General features: G+C 29.5%; 1 protein-coding gene across 2 annotated transcripts in view; it reads right to left on the bottom strand.

The window, feature by feature from the left end:
• LOC131689056 (synaptic vesicle glycoprotein 2C-like) overlaps positions 1 to 19,149 on the bottom strand; it is a 99,628-nt gene that overhangs the window by 41,480 nt on the left and 38,999 nt on the right. The gene's annotated exons all lie outside the window — the stretch shown is intronic.

Here is a 19,149-nt window from a genome sequence, read left to right on the forward strand (position 1 = left end):
CATTGAACAATAAACAAGTACAATGAGAGAATGTCTCTCAGAAAAAGAAATATATGACACAATTGTTTGAGTGGGCAACATTTTAGTGTAACCACTACTACAATGTTATGAGATTTGGTGTATGGAAACAACAATAATAAATAATTTAAACTATTAATCGTTACAACTCACTTTGGTACTTGTTTCAACCCATCATTGAGTAGAGTTGAAAAAAAGAACCCTATTAAAACTGAAAGTAATAAATATCTACTTGATTCGAGATGAAGGTATACTAGTTACTTTGACTCCTCGCTCCTGCTGCTTCGAAATTATATAACTACGAAAATGATAAAAACTTAAATAAATCATTATTTGTCAGGAGAAACTAAGTCGCCTAGTTGTACGGTTTAAAGACAAACATTTTCTTTTTCTTATATCGCTTCCTGGATTGACATTGAAATCAACCATTGCACAGTGGTCCGAATCCAGAATTTAGGATGACAAAAACATTTGTGACTAAACTACCGGCTCTAGAGATTTCATGTCTTCAAAACAAATAATCTATGTCAATTGAGGCATCTTTTGAGGTGGGTGACATTATGGTGGTCCTTATTGTTTGTACGATCTGAAAATTATTTTCGAAATAAGAAGAGATAGAACAATGAAGTGTTCCGCAAAATTGTAGTACAACCTTTTTCAAGTAACTTTGCTGAGGACGTCATATTTGTAACTTTAATGGTTTTAATTTTACAGCTATTAAAATGTTGTGTGATAGGGTATCCCTAACAAAATCAGTTTTTTCGTTATAACTTTTTAAATATTTTTTTTCCGTCAATAGCGTCTTCACAAAACTTTTAGAGCATATTAAGACGAATATTATTTATATAGACATACTTAAGATAGCTCATTTAGTTCAAAAGTTATGAGCATTTTTAGCAAAAAAACACAACTTTTTCAAATGTTGATATCTTAAAATGGAGCAAGTGAAATTGATTTATTCTTTTTGCATTCGAAAGATCACAATTGATAGTATGTTTTATGAAAAAATCTCAGAGGTCATTTTTGTTTAACTCATTTTATTTTAGTTTGAATATTGAGAATATTACTACTATTTGTAGCATTAAAAGTGCAACGGTCAGCAACTATTTTGAAAATAAGATCAGATATTTAAACAAAATCTCGAATAAAACTGCCCCACTGTGCATTGCATGAACGTAGCATAATTTTTTTAACTAGTTTCATTTGACATTTTGTTTTATTTGTCGTCATTTAAATTGCATCTGTAGCTTGACAGGTTCGCTTCTTTCCTATCGCCGAAGATGAGTCGTTTGATAGTGATTGAATATTGACGATAAGCTTGCGCAAAACCTGAGTTTGTGTACTTCCCCTCCCTGAAACCTTGATATAACGTAAACAATTTTTGCATATATGGGTATCTGCTCTCTAATTCATCCAAGCTTCTCTATTCACCTCGTCCATTTGAAAATAATTATTTAAGTAGGATCTCTGTATCACGGATATTTCTGTTGAACAAATTAGCTATAATGAAACTTATGATCAAACTTCTATTATCGAAAAGTTTTCTTTTTAATTTGTTTAACTACTTTTTAACAACAAAGCCAAGATATTGATGTCGATTGAGGCACAATTCATTGTTATAGTGCTTCTACATAATTAATACAATGGTGTAGTATCATGACAACTCGAATTAAAATGGGCACATTCACCCTATATATCTGTTTGACTCTCGATACAAGTTTGGTTTTACCCTGATGTGCTACTACAGTTCGTATTTATCATCTTTGAAAATGGCACTGTTTGTCAATTTAATTTGAGCGATTGAATTGTGTAAATTGGGTAAATTACAACTAATATGCGGTATCAACAACGCGATCGCTTAGTCACTCTGTTGGATTCACGCAGGTGATGATTTCCAAGGAATTTTGCAGCGCACAGTTGTCCAGGAGAGAAAATATGGGAAATAAATTCGAAAAGATTCTAGAACATTTTTGGCATGTTAACACTCCTCCAACCGTGCCAGTTTTATTTACACGAACAACCATGCCTCAAAAAAAGTCGGTACGGTATTTTCAAATCACTGTATCTCAGCAGTCGCTTGACCAATTTGGACAATTTTGGCTTCAATGGATTTTTTGGACTCTTTAGATTACTTTGAATTGGTTTAAATTTAAATTTGACTACTATTGATCTTTTTACGACAAAAAAAGTCGGAGCAAGTACTACAAAATTTCCAATATTTGTGAAGAACTTAAAATCTAGCGCGATGACCTACGCATATTATTATGTTAAATTCTTTGGATTGATGTAGGCAACCAATTTCTAGCAGATTGTTCATAATTTCTTATGAAAGGAACTACACTTACTTCACAAAATTGCATACAATACAGAAAATGACAATTTTTGGAAATAATTCAAATTTCATAGCGATGACACGCATATATTATATTGTCAAAATGTTCGTATATATGCGAGTGACAATTTTCATGAGCATTGTTCATAGATTTTAATTCAATGAACTACAAAATCTTCACAAAATCACGTATTTTACAGAACATTTCTTTATTTTCCATTGTAACTTTAAATTTTCACAATGAATATCGCATTTCATTATATCAAAATGTTCGCATTTATATGTTAGACGTGTTTTCAGAACATTATTCATAGTTTGAAAATCACTGTACTACAATATCTTCACAAAATCACGTATTCCATAGAACATTTCTTTATTTTCCATTGTAATTTGAAATTTTCACAATGAATATCGCATTTTTTTATGCTAAAATATTTGCAATTACGAAATAGACAGGTTTTTGGAACATTGTTTATAGTTTTAAATTCAATGAACAACAATATCTTCACAAAATCACGTATTTTACAGAACATTTCTTTATTTTCCATTGTAACTTGAAATTTTCACAATAATTATCTCATTTTATGATGCTTAAATATTTGCGTTTACGAAATAGACAAGTTTCTAGAACATTGTTTATAGTTTTTAATTCAATGAACTACAAAATCTTCAGAAAATCACGTATTTAAAGGGACCTTTTATATTTTCCTTTGTAACTTGAAATTTTCACAATGAATATCGCATATTATAACGCTTAAATATTCGCATTTACGAAATAGACAAGTTTCGAGAACATTGTTCATAGGTTTTAATTCAATGAACTACAATATCTTCACAAAATCACATATTTTACAGAACATTTCTTTATTTCCCATTGTAACTTGAAATTTTGACAATGAATATCGCATTTTATAATGCTAAAATATTCTCATGTATTCAGTAGATATGTTTCGAGAACATTGTTTATAGTTTTTAATTCAATGAACTACAATATCTTCACAAAATCACGTATTTTACGGAGAATTTCTTTATTTTTCATTGTAACTTGAAATTTTCACAATGAATATCGCATTTGATTATATCAAAATGTTCGCCTTTATGTGTTAGACGTGTTTTAAGAACATTAATCATAGTTTTAAAATCACTGAACTACAATATCTTGACAAAATCACGTATTCCATAGAACATTTCTTTATTTTCCATTGTAGCTTGAAATTTTCACAATGAATATCGCATTTTATGATACTAAAATAATCTCCTTTACGAAATAGACAAGTTTCCATAACACTGTTTATAGTTTTAATTCAATGAACTACAATATCTTCACAAAATCACGTATTTTACGGAACATTTCTTTATTTTCCATTGTAACTTTAAATTTTCACAATAATTATCTCTTTTTATGATGCTAAAATATTCGCATTTAGGAAATAGACAAGTTACGAGAAGATTGTTCATAGGTTTTAATTCAATGAACTACAATATCTTCACAAAATCACGTATTTTACAGAACATTTCATTATTTTGAAAACATTGTAGTTCAAATTAAATGAAATTCAATCAACAATGTTCTACAAACTTGGCTACCATATATATACAAACATTTTGGTGTCGTAGCATTCATTGTGAAAATTTCAAGCTACCCATGAAAAAAATGTTCTGTAAAATACGTGATGTTGTGCAGATTGTGTTTTTCATTGAATTCAAATATACGGACAATGTTCCACAAGCTTGAGTATCACATAAATTCGAACATTTAGATATAAAAATGCTGCGATATTCATTAAATAAATTTCAAGTTACAATGGAGAAAAAAAAATTCTGTAAAATACGTGATTTTGTGAAGATTGTGTGGTTCATTGAATTTAAAACTAAAAACAATGTTTTGGAAACTTGCCTGTTTCGTAAATAAGAAAATTTTAGCACAAAAAATGCAATATTCATTGTGAAAATTTTAAGTTACAATAGAAAATAAAGAAATGTTCTCTAGGACACGTGAATGTGAACATTTTGTATTAGAGTTTGCAATATTCCCTGTGAAAATTTAAAGTTACAATGAAAAATAAAGGAAAATTCTGTATAATACGCAAATTTGTGAAGATATTGTAGTTAATTGAATAAAGAACTGAATAATATTCCGGGAACTTGTCCATCACATAAATTCGAACATTTTGATATCATATACATGGCGTAAATTTCAAGCTGCAATGAAAAATAAAGAAATGTTCTGTGAAATACTCGATTTTTTGAAGATAATGTAGTTCATTGAACTTTTCTACTTCATAAATGCGAATATTTAAGCATCATAAAATTGTAAAAATTTCAAGTTACAATGGAAAATAAGGAAATGTTCTGTAAAATACGTGATTTTGTGAAGATTGTGTGGTTCATTGAATTAAAAACTATAAACAATGTTCTCGAAACTTGTCTGCTGAATACATGAGAATATTTTAGCATTATAAAATGCGATATTCATTGTGAAAGTTTCAAGTTACAATGGAAAATAAAGATATGTTCTGTAAAATACGTGATTTTGTGAAGATTTTGTAGTTCATTGAATTTAAAACTAAAAACAATGTTTTGGAAACTTGTCTGTTTCGTAAATAAGAAAATTTTAGCATAAAAAATGCGATATTCATTGTGAAAATTTTAAGTTGCAATAGAAAATAAAGAAATGTTCTCTAGGACACGTGATTTTGTAAAGATATTTAAGTTCATTGAATCAAACCCTAGGAAAAATGTTCCACGAATTAATCTATTAGATAAATGTGAACGTTTTGTATTAGAGTTTGCAATATTCCCTGTGAAAATTAAAAGTTACACTGAAAAATAAAGGAAAATTCTGTATAATACGCAAATTTGTGAAGATATTGTAGTTAATTGAATAAAGAACTGAATAATATTCTAGGAACTTGTCCATCACATAAATTCGAACATTTTGATAACATATACATGGCGTAAATTTCAAGTTGCAATGAAAAATAAAGAAATGTTCTGTGAAATACACGATTTTCTGAAGATAATGTAGTTCATTGAAATAAAAACTAATATCAATGTTCTAGAAACTTGTCTACTTCATAAATAAAATGCGAATATTTTAGCATCATAAAATTGTAAAAATTTCATGTTACAATGGAAAATAAGGAAATGTTCTGTAAAATACGTGATTTTGTGAAGATTGTGTGGTTTATTGAATTAAAAACTATGAATAATGTTCTCGAAACTTGTCTACTTAATACATGAGAATATTTTAGCATTATACAATGCGATATTCATTGTGAAAGTTTCAAGTTACAAAGGAAAATAATGAAATGTTCTGTAAAATACCTGATTTTGTGAAGATATTGTAGTTCATTGAATTAAAACCTATGAACAATCTTCTCGTAACTTGTCTATTTCGTAAATGCGAATATTTTAGCATCATAAAATGAGATAATTATTATGAAAATAACAAGTTGCAATGGAAAATAAAGAAATGGTCCGCAAAATACGTGATTTTGTGAAGATATTGTAGTTCATTGATTTTAAAACTAAGAACAATGTTTTGGAAACTTATCTGTTTCGTAAATAAGATTATTTTAGCATCATAAAATGAGATAATTATTGTGAAAATTTCAAGCTCCAATGGAAAATAAAGAATTGTTCCGTAAAATACGTGATTTTGTGAAGATATTGTAGTTCATTGAATTTAAAACTAAAAACAATGTTATGGAAACTTGTCTATTTCGTAAAGGAGATTATTTTAGCATCATAAAATGCGATATTCATTGTGAAAATTTCAAGTTACAATGAAAAATAAAGAAATGTTCTGTAAAATATGTGATTTTGTGAAGATTTTGTAGTTCATTGAATTAAAAACTATGAAAAATCTTCTTAAAACTAGTCTATTTCGTAAATGCAAATATTTTAGCATAATAAAATGCGATATTCATCGTAAAAATTTCAAGTTACAATGAAAAATAAAGAAATGTTCTGTAAAATACGTGATTTTGTGAAGATGTTGTTGTTCATTGAATTTAAAACTATAAACAATGTTTCAAAAATTTGTCTATTTCGTAAATGAAAATATTTTAGCATCATAAAATGCGATATTCATTGTGAAAATTTCAAGTTACAATGAAAAATAAAGAAATGTTCCGTAAAATATGTGATTTTGTGAAGATATTGTAGTTCATTGAATTAAAAACTATAAACAATACTCTTAAAATTTGTCTATTTCGTAAATGGGAATATTTAAGCGTTATAATATACGATATTCATTGTGAAAATTTCAAGTTACAAAGGAAAATATAAAAGGTCCCTTTAAATACGTGATTTTCTGAAGATTTTGTAGTTCATTGAATTAAAAACTATAAACAATGTTCTAGAAACTTGTCTATTTCATAAACGCGAATATTTAAGCATCATAAAATGAGATAATTATTGTAAAAATTTCAAGTTACAATGGAAAATACAGAAATGTTCTGTAAAATACGTGATTTTGTGAAGATATTGTTGTTCATTGAATTTAAAACTATAAACAATGTTCCAAAAACTTGTCTATTTCGTAAATGCAAATATTTTGGCATAATAAAATGCGATATTTATTGTGAAAATTGCAAGTTACAATAGAAAATATAGAAATGTTCCGTAAAATACGTGATTTTGTGAAGATATTGTAGTTCATTGAATTAAAACGTATGAACAATCTTCTCGAAACTTGTCTATTTCGTAAATGCAAATATTTTAGCATCATAAAAACTTAAATAAATCATTATTTGTCAGGAGAAACTAAGTCGCCTAGTTGTACGGTTTAAAGACAAACATTTTCTTTTTCTTATATCGCTTCCTGGATTGACATTGAAATCAACCATTGCACAGTGGTCCGAATCCAGAATTTAGGATGACAAAAACATTTGTGACTAAACTACCGGCTCTAGAGATTTCATGTCTTCAAAACAAATAATCTATGTCAATTGAGGCATCTTTTGAGGTGGGTGACATTATGGTGGTCCTTATTGTTTGTACGATCTGAAAATTATTTTCGAAATAAGAAGAGATAGAACAATGAAGTGTTCCGCAAAATTGTAGTACAACCTTTTTCAAGTAACTTTGCTGAGGACGTCATATTTGTAACTTTAATGGTTTTAATTTTACAGCTATTAAAATGTTGTGTGATAGGGTATCCCTAACAAAATCAGTTTTTTCGTTATAACTTTTTAAATATTTTTTTTCCGTCAATAGCGTCTTCACAAAACTTTTAGAGCATATTAAGACGAATATTATTTATATAGACATACTTAAGATAGCTCATTTAGTTCAAAAGTTATGAGCATTTTTAGCAAAAAAACACAACTTTTTCAAATGTTGATATCTTAAAATGGAGCAAGTGAAATTGATTTATTCTTTTTGCATTCGAAAGATCACAATTGATAGTATGTTTTATGAAAAAATCTCAGAGGTCATTTTTGTTTAACTCATTTTATTTTAGTTTGAATATTGAGAATATTACTACTATTTGTAGCATTAAAAGTGCAACGGTCAGCAACTATTTTGAAAATAAGATCAGATATTTAAACAAAATCTCGAATAAAACTGCCCCACTGTGCATTGCATGAACGTAGCATAATTTTTTTAACTAGTTTCATTTGACATTTTGTTTTATTTGTCGTCATTTAAATTGCATCTGTAGCTTGACAGGTTCGCTTCTTTCCTATCGCCGAAGATGAGTCGTTTGATAGTGATTGAATATTGACGATAAGCTTGCGCAAAACCTGAGTTTGTGTACTTCCCCTCCCTGAAACCTTGATATAACGTAAACAATTTTTGCATATATGGGTATCTGCTCTCTAATTCATCCAAGCTTCTCTATTCACCTCGTCCATTTGAAAATAATTATTTAAGTAGGATCTCTGTATCACGGATATTTCTGTTGAACAAATTAGCTATAATGAAACTTATGATCAAACTTCTATTATCGAAAAGTTTTCTTTTTAATTTGTTTAACTACTTTTTAACAACAAAGCCAAGATATTGATGTCGATTGAGGCACAATTCATTGTTATAGTGCTTCTACATAATTAATACAATGGTGTAGTATCATGACAACTCGAATTAAAATGGGCACATTCACCCTATATATCTGTTTGACTCTCGATACAAGTTTGGTTTTACCCTGATGTGCTACTACAGTTCGTATTTATCATCTTTGAAAATGGCACTGTTTGTCAATTTAATTTGAGCGATTGAATTGTGTAAATTGGGTAAATTACAACTAATATGCGGTATCAACAACGCGATCGCTTAGTCACTCTGTTGGATTCACGCAGGTGATGATTTCCAAGGAATTTTGCAGCGCACAGTTGTCCAGGAGAGAAAATATGGGAAATAAATTCGAAAAGATTCTAGAACATTTTTGGCATGTTAACACTCCTCCAACCGTGCCAGTTTTATTTACACGAACAACCATGCCTCAAAAAAAGTCGGTACGGTATTTTCAAATCACTGTATCTCAGCAGTCGCTTGACCAATTTGGACAATTTTGGCTTCAATGGATTTTTTGGACTCTTTAGATTACTTTGAATTGGTTTAAATTTAAATTTGACTACTATTGATCTTTTTACGACAAAAAAAGTCGGAGCAAGTACTACAAAATTTCCAATATTTGTGAAGAACTTAAAATCTAGCGCGATGACCTACGCATATTATTATGTTAAATTCTTTGGATTGATGTAGGCAACCAATTTCTAGCAGATTGTTCATAATTTCTTATGAAAGGAACTACACTTACTTCACAAAATTGCATACAATACAGAAAATGACAATTTTTGGAAATAATTCAAATTTCATAGCGATGACACGCATATATTATATTGTCAAAATGTTCGTATATATGCGAGTGACAATTTTCATGAGCATTGTTCATAGATTTTAATTCAATGAACTACAAAATCTTCACAAAATCACGTATTTTACAGAACATTTCTTTATTTTCCATTGTAACTTTAAATTTTCACAATGAATATCGCATTTCATTATATCAAAATGTTCGCATTTATATGTTAGACGTGTTTTCAGAACATTATTCATAGTTTGAAAATCACTGAACTACAATATCTTCACAAAATCACGTATTCCATAGAACATTTCTTTATTTTCCATTGTAATTTGAAATTTTCACAATGAATATCGCATTTTTTTATGCTAAAATATTTGCAATTACGAAATAGACAGGTTTTTGGAACATTGTTTATAGTTTTAAATTCAATGAACAACAATATCTTCACAAAATCACGTATTTTACAGAACATTTCTTTATTTTCCATTGTAACTTGAAATTTTCACAATAATTATCTCATTTTATGATGCTTAAATATTTGCGTTTACGAAATAGACAAGTTTCTAGAACATTGTTTATAGTTTTTAATTCAATGAACTACAAAATCTTCAGAAAATCACGTATTTAAAGGGACCTTTTATATTTTCCTTTGTAACTTGAAATTTTCACAATGAATATCGCATATTATAACGCTTAAATATTCGCATTTACGAAATAGACAAGTTTCGAGAACATTGTTCATAGGTTTTAATTCAATGAACTACAATATCTTCACAAAATCACATATTTTACAGAACATTTCTTTATTTCCCATTGTAACTTGAAATTTTGACAATGAATATCGCATTTTATAATGCTAAAATATTCTCATGTATTCAGTAGATATGTTTCGAGAACATTGTTTATAGTTTTTAATTCAATGAACTACAATATCTTCACAAAATCACGTATTTTACGGAGAATTTCTTTATTTTTCATTGTAACTTGAAATTTTCACAATGAATATCGCATTTGATTATATCAAAATGTTCGCCTTTATGTGTTAGACGTGTTTTAAGAACATTAATCATAGTTTTAAAATCACTGAACTACAATATCTTGACAAAATCACGTATTCCATAGAACATTTCTTTATTTTCCATTGTAGCTTGAAATTTTCACAATGAATATCGCATTTTATGATACTAAAATAATCTCCTTTACGAAATAGACAAGTTTCCATAACACTGTTTATAGTTTTAATTCAATGAACTACAATATCTTCACAAAATCACGTATTTTACGGAACATTTCTTTATTTTCCATTGTAACTTTAAATTTTCACAATAATTATCTCTTTTTATGATGCTAAAATATTCGCATTTAGGAAATAGACAAGTTACGAGAAGATTGTTCATAGGTTTTAATTCAATGAACTACAATATCTTCACAAAATCACGTATTTTACAGAACATTTCATTATTTTGAAAACATTGTAGTTCAAATTAAATGAAATTCAATCAACAATGTTCTACAAACTTGGCTACCATATATATACAAACATTTTGGTGTCGTAGCATTCATTGTGAAAATTTCAAGCTACCCATGAAAAAAATGTTCTGTAAAATACGTGATGTTGTGCAGATTGTGTTTTTCATTGAATTCAAATATACGGACAATGTTCCACAAGCTTGAGTATCACATAAATTCGAACATTTAGATATAAAAATGCTGCGATATTCATTAAATAAATTTCAAGTTACAATGGAGAAAAAAAAATTCTGTAAAATACGTGATTTTGTGAAGATTGTGTGGTTCATTGAATTTAAAACTAAAAACAATGTTTTGGAAACTTGCCTGTTTCGTAAATAAGAAAATTTTAGCACAAAAAATGCAATATTCATTGTGAAAATTTTAAGTTACAATAGAAAATAAAGAAATGTTCTCTAGGACACGTGAATGTGAACATTTTGTATTAGAGTTTGCAATATTCCCTGTGAAAATTTAAAGTTACAATGAAAAATAAAGGAAAATTCTGTATAATACGCAAATTTGTGAAGATATTGTAGTTAATTGAATAAAGAACTGAATAATATTCCGGGAACTTGTCCATCACATAAATTCGAACATTTTGATATCATATACATGGCGTAAATTTCAAGCTGCAATGAAAAATAAAGAAATGTTCTGTGAAATACTCGATTTTTTGAAGATAATGTAGTTCATTGAACTTTTCTACTTCATAAATGCGAATATTTAAGCATCATAAAATTGTAAAAATTTCAAGTTACAATGGAAAATAAGGAAATGTTCTGTAAAATACGTGATTTTGTGAAGATTGTGTGGTTCATTGAATTAAAAACTATAAACAATGTTCTCGAAACTTGTCTGCTGAATACATGAGAATATTTTAGCATTATAAAATGCGATATTCATTGTGAAAGTTTCAAGTTACAATGGAAAATAAAGATATGTTCTGTAAAATACGTGATTTTGTGAAGATTTTGTAGTTCATTGAATTTAAAACTAAAAACAATGTTTTGGAAACTTGTCTGTTTCGTAAATAAGAAAATTTTAGCATAAAAAATGCGATATTCATTGTGAAAATTTTAAGTTGCAATAGAAAATAAAGAAATGTTCTCTAGGACACGTGATTTTGTAAAGATATTTAAGTTCATTGAATCAAACCCTAGGAAAAATGTTCCACGAATTAATCTATTAGATAAATGTGAACGTTTTGTATTAGAGTTTGCAATATTCCCTGTGAAAATTAAAAGTTACACTGAAAAATAAAGGAAAATTCTGTATAATACGCAAATTTGTGAAGATATTGTAGTTAATTGAATAAAGAACTGAATAATATTCTAGGAACTTGTCCATCACATAAATTCGAACATTTTGATAACATATACATGGCGTAAATTTCAAGTTGCAATGAAAAATAAAGAAATGTTCTGTGAAATACACGATTTTCTGAAGATAATGTAGTTCATTGAAATAAAAACTAATATCAATGTTCTAGAAACTTGTCTACTTCATAAATAAAATGCGAATATTTTAGCATCATAAAATTGTAAAAATTTCATGTTACAATGGAAAATAAGGAAATGTTCTGTAAAATACGTGATTTTGTGAAGATTGTGTGGTTTATTGAATTAAAAACTATGAATAATGTTCTCGAAACTTGTCTACTTAATACATGAGAATATTTTAGCATTATACAATGCGATATTCATTGTGAAAGTTTCAAGTTACAAAGGAAAATAATGAAATGTTCTGTAAAATACCTGATTTTGTGAAGATATTGTAGTTCATTGAATTAAAACCTATGAACAATCTTCTCGTAACTTGTCTATTTCGTAAATGCGAATATTTTAGCATCATAAAATGAGATAATTATTATGAAAATAACAAGTTGCAATGGAAAATAAAGAAATGGTCCGCAAAATACGTGATTTTGTGAAGATATTGTAGTTCATTGATTTTAAAACTAAGAACAATGTTTTGGAAACTTATCTGTTTCGTAAATAAGATTATTTTAGCATCATAAAATGAGATAATTATTGTGAAAATTTCAAGCTCCAATGGAAAATAAAGAATTGTTCCGTAAAATACGTGATTTTGTGAAGATATTGTAGTTCATTGAATTTAAAACTAAAAACAATGTTATGGAAACTTGTCTATTTCGTAAAGGAGATTATTTTAGCATCATAAAATGCGATATTCATTGTGAAAATTTCAAGTTACAATGAAAAATAAAGAAATGTTCTGTAAAATATGTGATTTTGTGAAGATTTTGTAGTTCATTGAATTAAAAACTATGAAAAATCTTCTTAAAACTAGTCTATTTCGTAAATGCAAATATTTTAGCATAATAAAATGCGATATTCATCGTAAAAATTTCAAGTTACAATGAAAAATAAAGAAATGTTCTGTAAAATACGTGATTTTGTGAAGATGTTGTTGTTCATTGAATTTAAAACTATAAACAATGTTTCAAAAATTTGTCTATTTCGTAAATGAAAATATTTTAGCATCATAAAATGCGATATTCATTGTGAAAATTTCAAGTTACAATGAAAAATAAAGAAATGTTCCGTAAAATATGTGATTTTGTGAAGATATTGTAGTTCATTGAATTAAAAACTATAAACAATACTCTTAAAATTTGTCTATTTCGTAAATGGGAATATTTAAGCGTTATAATATACGATATTCATTGTGAAAATTTCAAGTTACAAAGGAAAATATAAAAGGTCCCTTTAAATACGTGATTTTCTGAAGATTTTGTAGTTCATTGAATTAAAAACTATAAACAATGTTCTAGAAACTTGTCTATTTCATAAACGCGAATATTTAAGCATCATAAAATGAGATAATTATTGTAAAAATTTCAAGTTACAATGGAAAATACAGAAATGTTCTGTAAAATACGTGATTTTGTGAAGATATTGTTGTTCATTGAATTTAAAACTATAAACAATGTTCCAAAAACTTGTCTATTTCGTAAATGCAAATATTTTGGCATAATAAAATGCGATATTTATTGTGAAAATTGCAAGTTACAATAGAAAATATAGAAATGTTCCGTAAAATACGTGATTTTGTGAAGATATTGTAGTTCATTGAATTAAAACGTATGAACAATCTTCTCGAAACTTGTCTATTTCGTAAATGCAAATATTTTAGCATCATAAAATGCGATATTCATTGTGAAAATTTCAAGCTACAATGGAAAATAAAGAAATGTTCTATGGAATACGTGATTTTGTGAAGCTATTGTAGTTCAGTGATTTTCAAACAATGAATAGTGTTCTGAAAACACGTCTAACACATAAATGCGAACATTTTGATATAATGAAATGCGATATTCATTGTGAAAATTTCAAGTTACAATGGAAAATAAAGAAATGTTCTATGGAATACGTGATTTTGTGAAGAAATTGTAGTTCATTGAATTAAAAACTATAAACAATGTTCTCGAAACTTGTCTACTGAATACATGAGAATATTTTAGCATTATAAAATGCGATATTTATTGTCAAAATTTCAAGTTACAATGGAAAATAAAGAAATGTTCTGTAAAATACGTGATTTTGTGAAGATTTTGTAGTTCATTGAATTAAAAACTATGAACAATGCTCTTGAAAATTGTGACTCGCATATATACGAACATTTTGACAATATAATATATGCATGTCATCGCTATGGAATTTGAATTATTTCCGAAAATTGTCATTTTCTGTATTGTGTGCAATTTTGTGAAGATATTGTAGTTCCTTTCATTAGAAATTATGAACAATCTGCTAGAAATTGGTTGCCTACATCAATCCAAAGAATTTAACATAATAATATGCGTAGGTCATCGCGCTAGATTTTATGTTCTTCACAAATATTGAAAATTTCCAATTTTTTGTAGTACTTGCTCCGACTTTTTTTGTTGCAAAAAGAACAATTGTGGTCAAACCTAAATTTAAACTAATTCAAAGTAGTCCAAAAAATCCATTGATACCAAAATTGTCCAAATTGGTCAAGCGACTGCTGAGATATAGCGATTTGAAAATACCGTACCGACTTTTTTTGAGGCATGGTGGTGGGAGTGTTAATCGATAGTTTGCCATACGGAATAGTCCTACATGTAGCATTGCAGCATAAACATTAAACATTAAAAACTACAGAACTCGATGGCTATTAACGCATGGCGGGTTTAACAGAAACATCCAGTATCCAGTCCTTGCATTGTTTATTGCCGCAGTGATCAATTGTATACCACTGCTGCAGAATGCAGCTTGTATTAATTTGTGAATTTCATGCAATGTGATAATTTTTTGATTGATTGAGCCAACTGAATCGGGTCTGAGGAACATACAAAGCTGTCAAATAGCCCACTGACAGCAAAAGTAACATGTCTCTTCGTACCTGAATGTACGTAATATTGCTAGTGGCAATAAAAAATGGTTTCCAGCCGCACTGCGCACTTAACATTCTTCTAATAAATTCCCATAGACTAGTAGACTAGTAGTTAGTAGACTGCCCAGAAAAATGATGAATTTTTGAAAACACAATCGAACCACCCCTGAGTCGATTCCTAGTCCGACCAGAAGTGCTTGCACTAAATTTGAAGCAAATCGGACAAGTCTAGCTATCGGACCAACGAATCTGAAGTTTATATTGAATTTTTCGACAATTTACATGGAGAAAACCCACTTAATCGCATTTTCACCGCTAGGTGAAAGATAATTTAATTGTCTACAACTTTGCCGAAAACTGCTGGTCAATCCGACTTTGTTAAAAGAAGTTATTAAACTTTTAGCGAAGTGATGTCTGAGTCAGATTTGCATGGGACCTAGCAGTGTATGGTTATTAGACGGGTAACAATTTTAACTTATTTTTGGAACACTGACAATTCAAATGGTAATTGAATGCACAAATCATATGCAAAATATGAGCTTTTTCCGATAGCTTTAGTTCACTCACAAGAGGTTTCAAGTTTCTATAGGAATATATATGGAAACTAGAAAATAAAAACTTAAAATCCAATAAAAAATTCAACATTAATTCTATATATCTCAAAACTTATAATCGCACAGCTCATTTTATAACGAACAGCTTTGTTGAAGGTTGCATATTGATTGGAGATTCCCCGACAAAGTTATTTAACTTTGAAGACTAACCGATTTTTTTTTAAATTTCCTATTCTAAGCCTGTGCGAGAAACAGAGGCAACATATAACATTATATGAGAATAACTTCTAACTGCAAAATCGGATCAATTTGCAGACTTTGGCAATGTTGATCCTTGTACCTTAAGCAATATATCTGCAGATTTTGGGATGTACAGGATGATACTAGCTTTTTTTTTACTGAATTTATAGTTTCTACATGTCTATTTTTCATATATTTTTACATATAAACTTGAAAACTCTTGTGAGTGAAGTAGTGTTTTCGGAAAAAGCTCATATTTAATAAATGGTATGTGAAGCCAATTACCGTTGGATTTAATGGTGTTCCGAAAAAAAGTCAAAATTTTTGCCGGTCTAATGGTTATGTTTCAGTACTCGATGCTCACGAACTATACGATTTTGTGAATAAATGGTTACATTTAGCTGAATAGTATGTTAAAAATAATTGTAGTAAATAATATGAGTTATGGTTTGATTAGAAAATTTTAGTTCCCACTGTGATTACATAGAGGGCGCCAATTATTTCACAAAAATGTTTAGTTTGTTGGAATCTAGTACTGATACACAATCATGCTCTGCTAGGCCCCTTGCAAAACTGACTCAGACATCACTTCGTTAAAAGTTTAATATCTTCTTTTAACAAAACCGGATTGACTAGCTGTCTTCGACAAAGTTGTAGACAATTAAATTATCTTTCTTATTTTCACTTACAGTGATAATACGATGCATACAGTGCCACTTAGCGGTGAAAATGTGAGCAAGTGGGTGTTATCCATGTAAATTGCTGAAAAATTCCATATAAACTTTAGGCTCGTTGGTCCGGTAGCTAGATTTGTCCGATTTGCTTCAAGTTTGGAGCAAGTATTCCTGGTGGGTATAGGAGTCCACTCAGAGGTAGGTCGATAGGGGTCATTTTTTTCTTGTCACTCTAATGTGTAGCCTATTTGTTTCACATGACCAACTCAACAGTCATCGCTTAAAGTCTTGGGTACAAATGTACCCAACAAAACCATGTTTTGTCATGTACACATAATTCGGAAAATTTATTATCTTTTTTATAAGATAAATATATCGCTTTGAAGTAAGCAAGAATGTCTGCGTGATAGTATTGATGATGTGTCATCATGTCATGAACTCATCATGTAACTTTAACGATATACGGACCTTGCGTGCAAACTTGGATACAATGGTGGTTCACGCATGCGAACCTGTATGCAATGGTGATTTTCAACGTATTTTCATTCAAATGTTTACACAGGTTTTTCAAAAAATTTCGTTCTAGCTAACATGTCTGTTCTCTGTTCCATTTCCCTACTTCAAATGCTTGAATTGTCTTTTCAATAAGGTATCGTAATGACACTGACAGATAAATGGCAAACAAACGGTAGAGATGGCAAGCCTCTATCCAGAGGGATTCAGCGTCGTTAGTTATTTTGACAATGCCAAACTGTTAAAACTACCCCATTCGATTGGGTGTGAAAACGAGGATGCCTATTGTTTAACTCTGTATGTAGGGATAGGTATGTCAGTTGCCTAGAATAAATCCAATTCATTAAGATTATTCAAGTGAGAGTAGACATTTTAGCCAGCGAAATTTTCCAAAAATCGTTCTGTAAGAATGCTCATGACATAGCAAAAAGAAAAGTAACGAGTAACAAATTAAAATTATATTATGATTCATGCAGGCGTATTTTTGGTCAAATCAAAAAAGGAAGTAATAAATAAATAAATCCGATCTGTCGGCTTTCATAAAAAGGTGAGAATTTTTTACGTGAAAGCTCTGTTATTTGCGGTAAAGCTATACTCGACAAGTGTTAGCACCTTCGAAGGTCGACCTGTTGCCGTCGGTCATGGTTATTTTCAACTGTTTGTACATATACTCTTTTGTAAACTTCGATGGTAGTTTGTGATTCATCGAAATTCAGCACAAGATTGGAAGGTAATGTTATGTATATTGAGCCTTCAGACTGATGGACGCGTAGTATCGAGCATAGAAGATTTTGTTTACTCTCTATCTAAAGAATATGAAGGTTTGGTAATACATTATTTAAATAAGTATTGCCCATAGATCTATAGAGGAGGATATGAAAATTATTAAGATAAAAACCGAGATGTGCAAAACGCATATTACGGTTTATTGATTGAATGAAATAATGTTTACATATGTACTATACTATATTTCTCTTTAGCGGAGAACAATTTAGATAAAAACTAAAAAGAAGAATATTGTTAAAAACCATCTTTGCGCGCGAAGACCACAAAACACAAAACTAAATCAGTTATGGAATTTGAGTTTCGACTTCGTCTCATCAGAATTCGACACTAACTTAGTGAAAGGATTAAGCTAGCGTCTGATGCTCAGGAACACATCTTTGCACGTGGAGCAAATCTTTGCCACATGATGCACACTGGGATTTTGCTTTTACTACATTCATCAATACAGTGTAGATTCGAGATGAGCTCGTTAATGGGGACGTAATCGTGAATTGAGGCACAAAACTGAAAAGTCATAGTATTGTACACTAGTGGTACCCCTTTTTGGCCTGCCCATCCAACTAATAAATCTGCGCTGTATAATCAAATCATATTATCATATCTTATTATATTATAGGAGTAAGTGGGAAACTTCTTTGAGCATGTTTAAACATCCAATGGTGAAGGGAATCAAATAAGCTATCTTTTTTCATAGAAACTAACCGAAAATATTTATTTTCGTAGAAGTTACCGAGTTCCGACTGCCCCGGATTGCCCTATGTACATATTTTTGTATGTACGTCCATAGATTCGTGGATCTGTGGGCGTTATCTAGTCATTGCATTACTGTATGAGCACAGAGAACAGACATATAGGCGGGGAGAAACGTTTCCGAAAAACCTGCGTAAGTATCTATTTAATTGAAAGTACAAAAATCATCATAGTACACAGGTTTGCACGTGTGATTTTCTATTGTATCCAAGTTTGTATGCAAGGCTCGCATAGCGATTGCTGGCCGATCGTAACGTCGGTTTGTGGCAAGTTGCTACTTGTTAATGGCATTTTTTTATTTCGTACACAAATTGAAAACTTGGATGTCAGTTTTCAGTAATGTAAGTGTGTATGTATGTACGAGTGTGTATGTACTTGTATGCATATATGTATAAGGGAGTATATATGCGAAGTGGAATGGCAGCTTGATCCATTTGGAGTAGTCATTGTACTTGCGAAACACACAAAAACGTAATCAACTTTTATCATAAAGATTAAATGATTAGGTCTGCCTGAAACAACTGGTGATATGTATTTTGAACGGATGGGGCTTGAAGCAGTTCAAACCTTATAAAA

The sequence above is a fragment of the Topomyia yanbarensis genome, chromosome 3, assembly GCF_030247195.1.
Source record: "Topomyia yanbarensis strain Yona2022 chromosome 3, ASM3024719v1, whole genome shotgun sequence".
Lineage (NCBI taxonomy): Eukaryota > Metazoa > Arthropoda > Insecta > Diptera > Culicidae > Topomyia > Topomyia yanbarensis.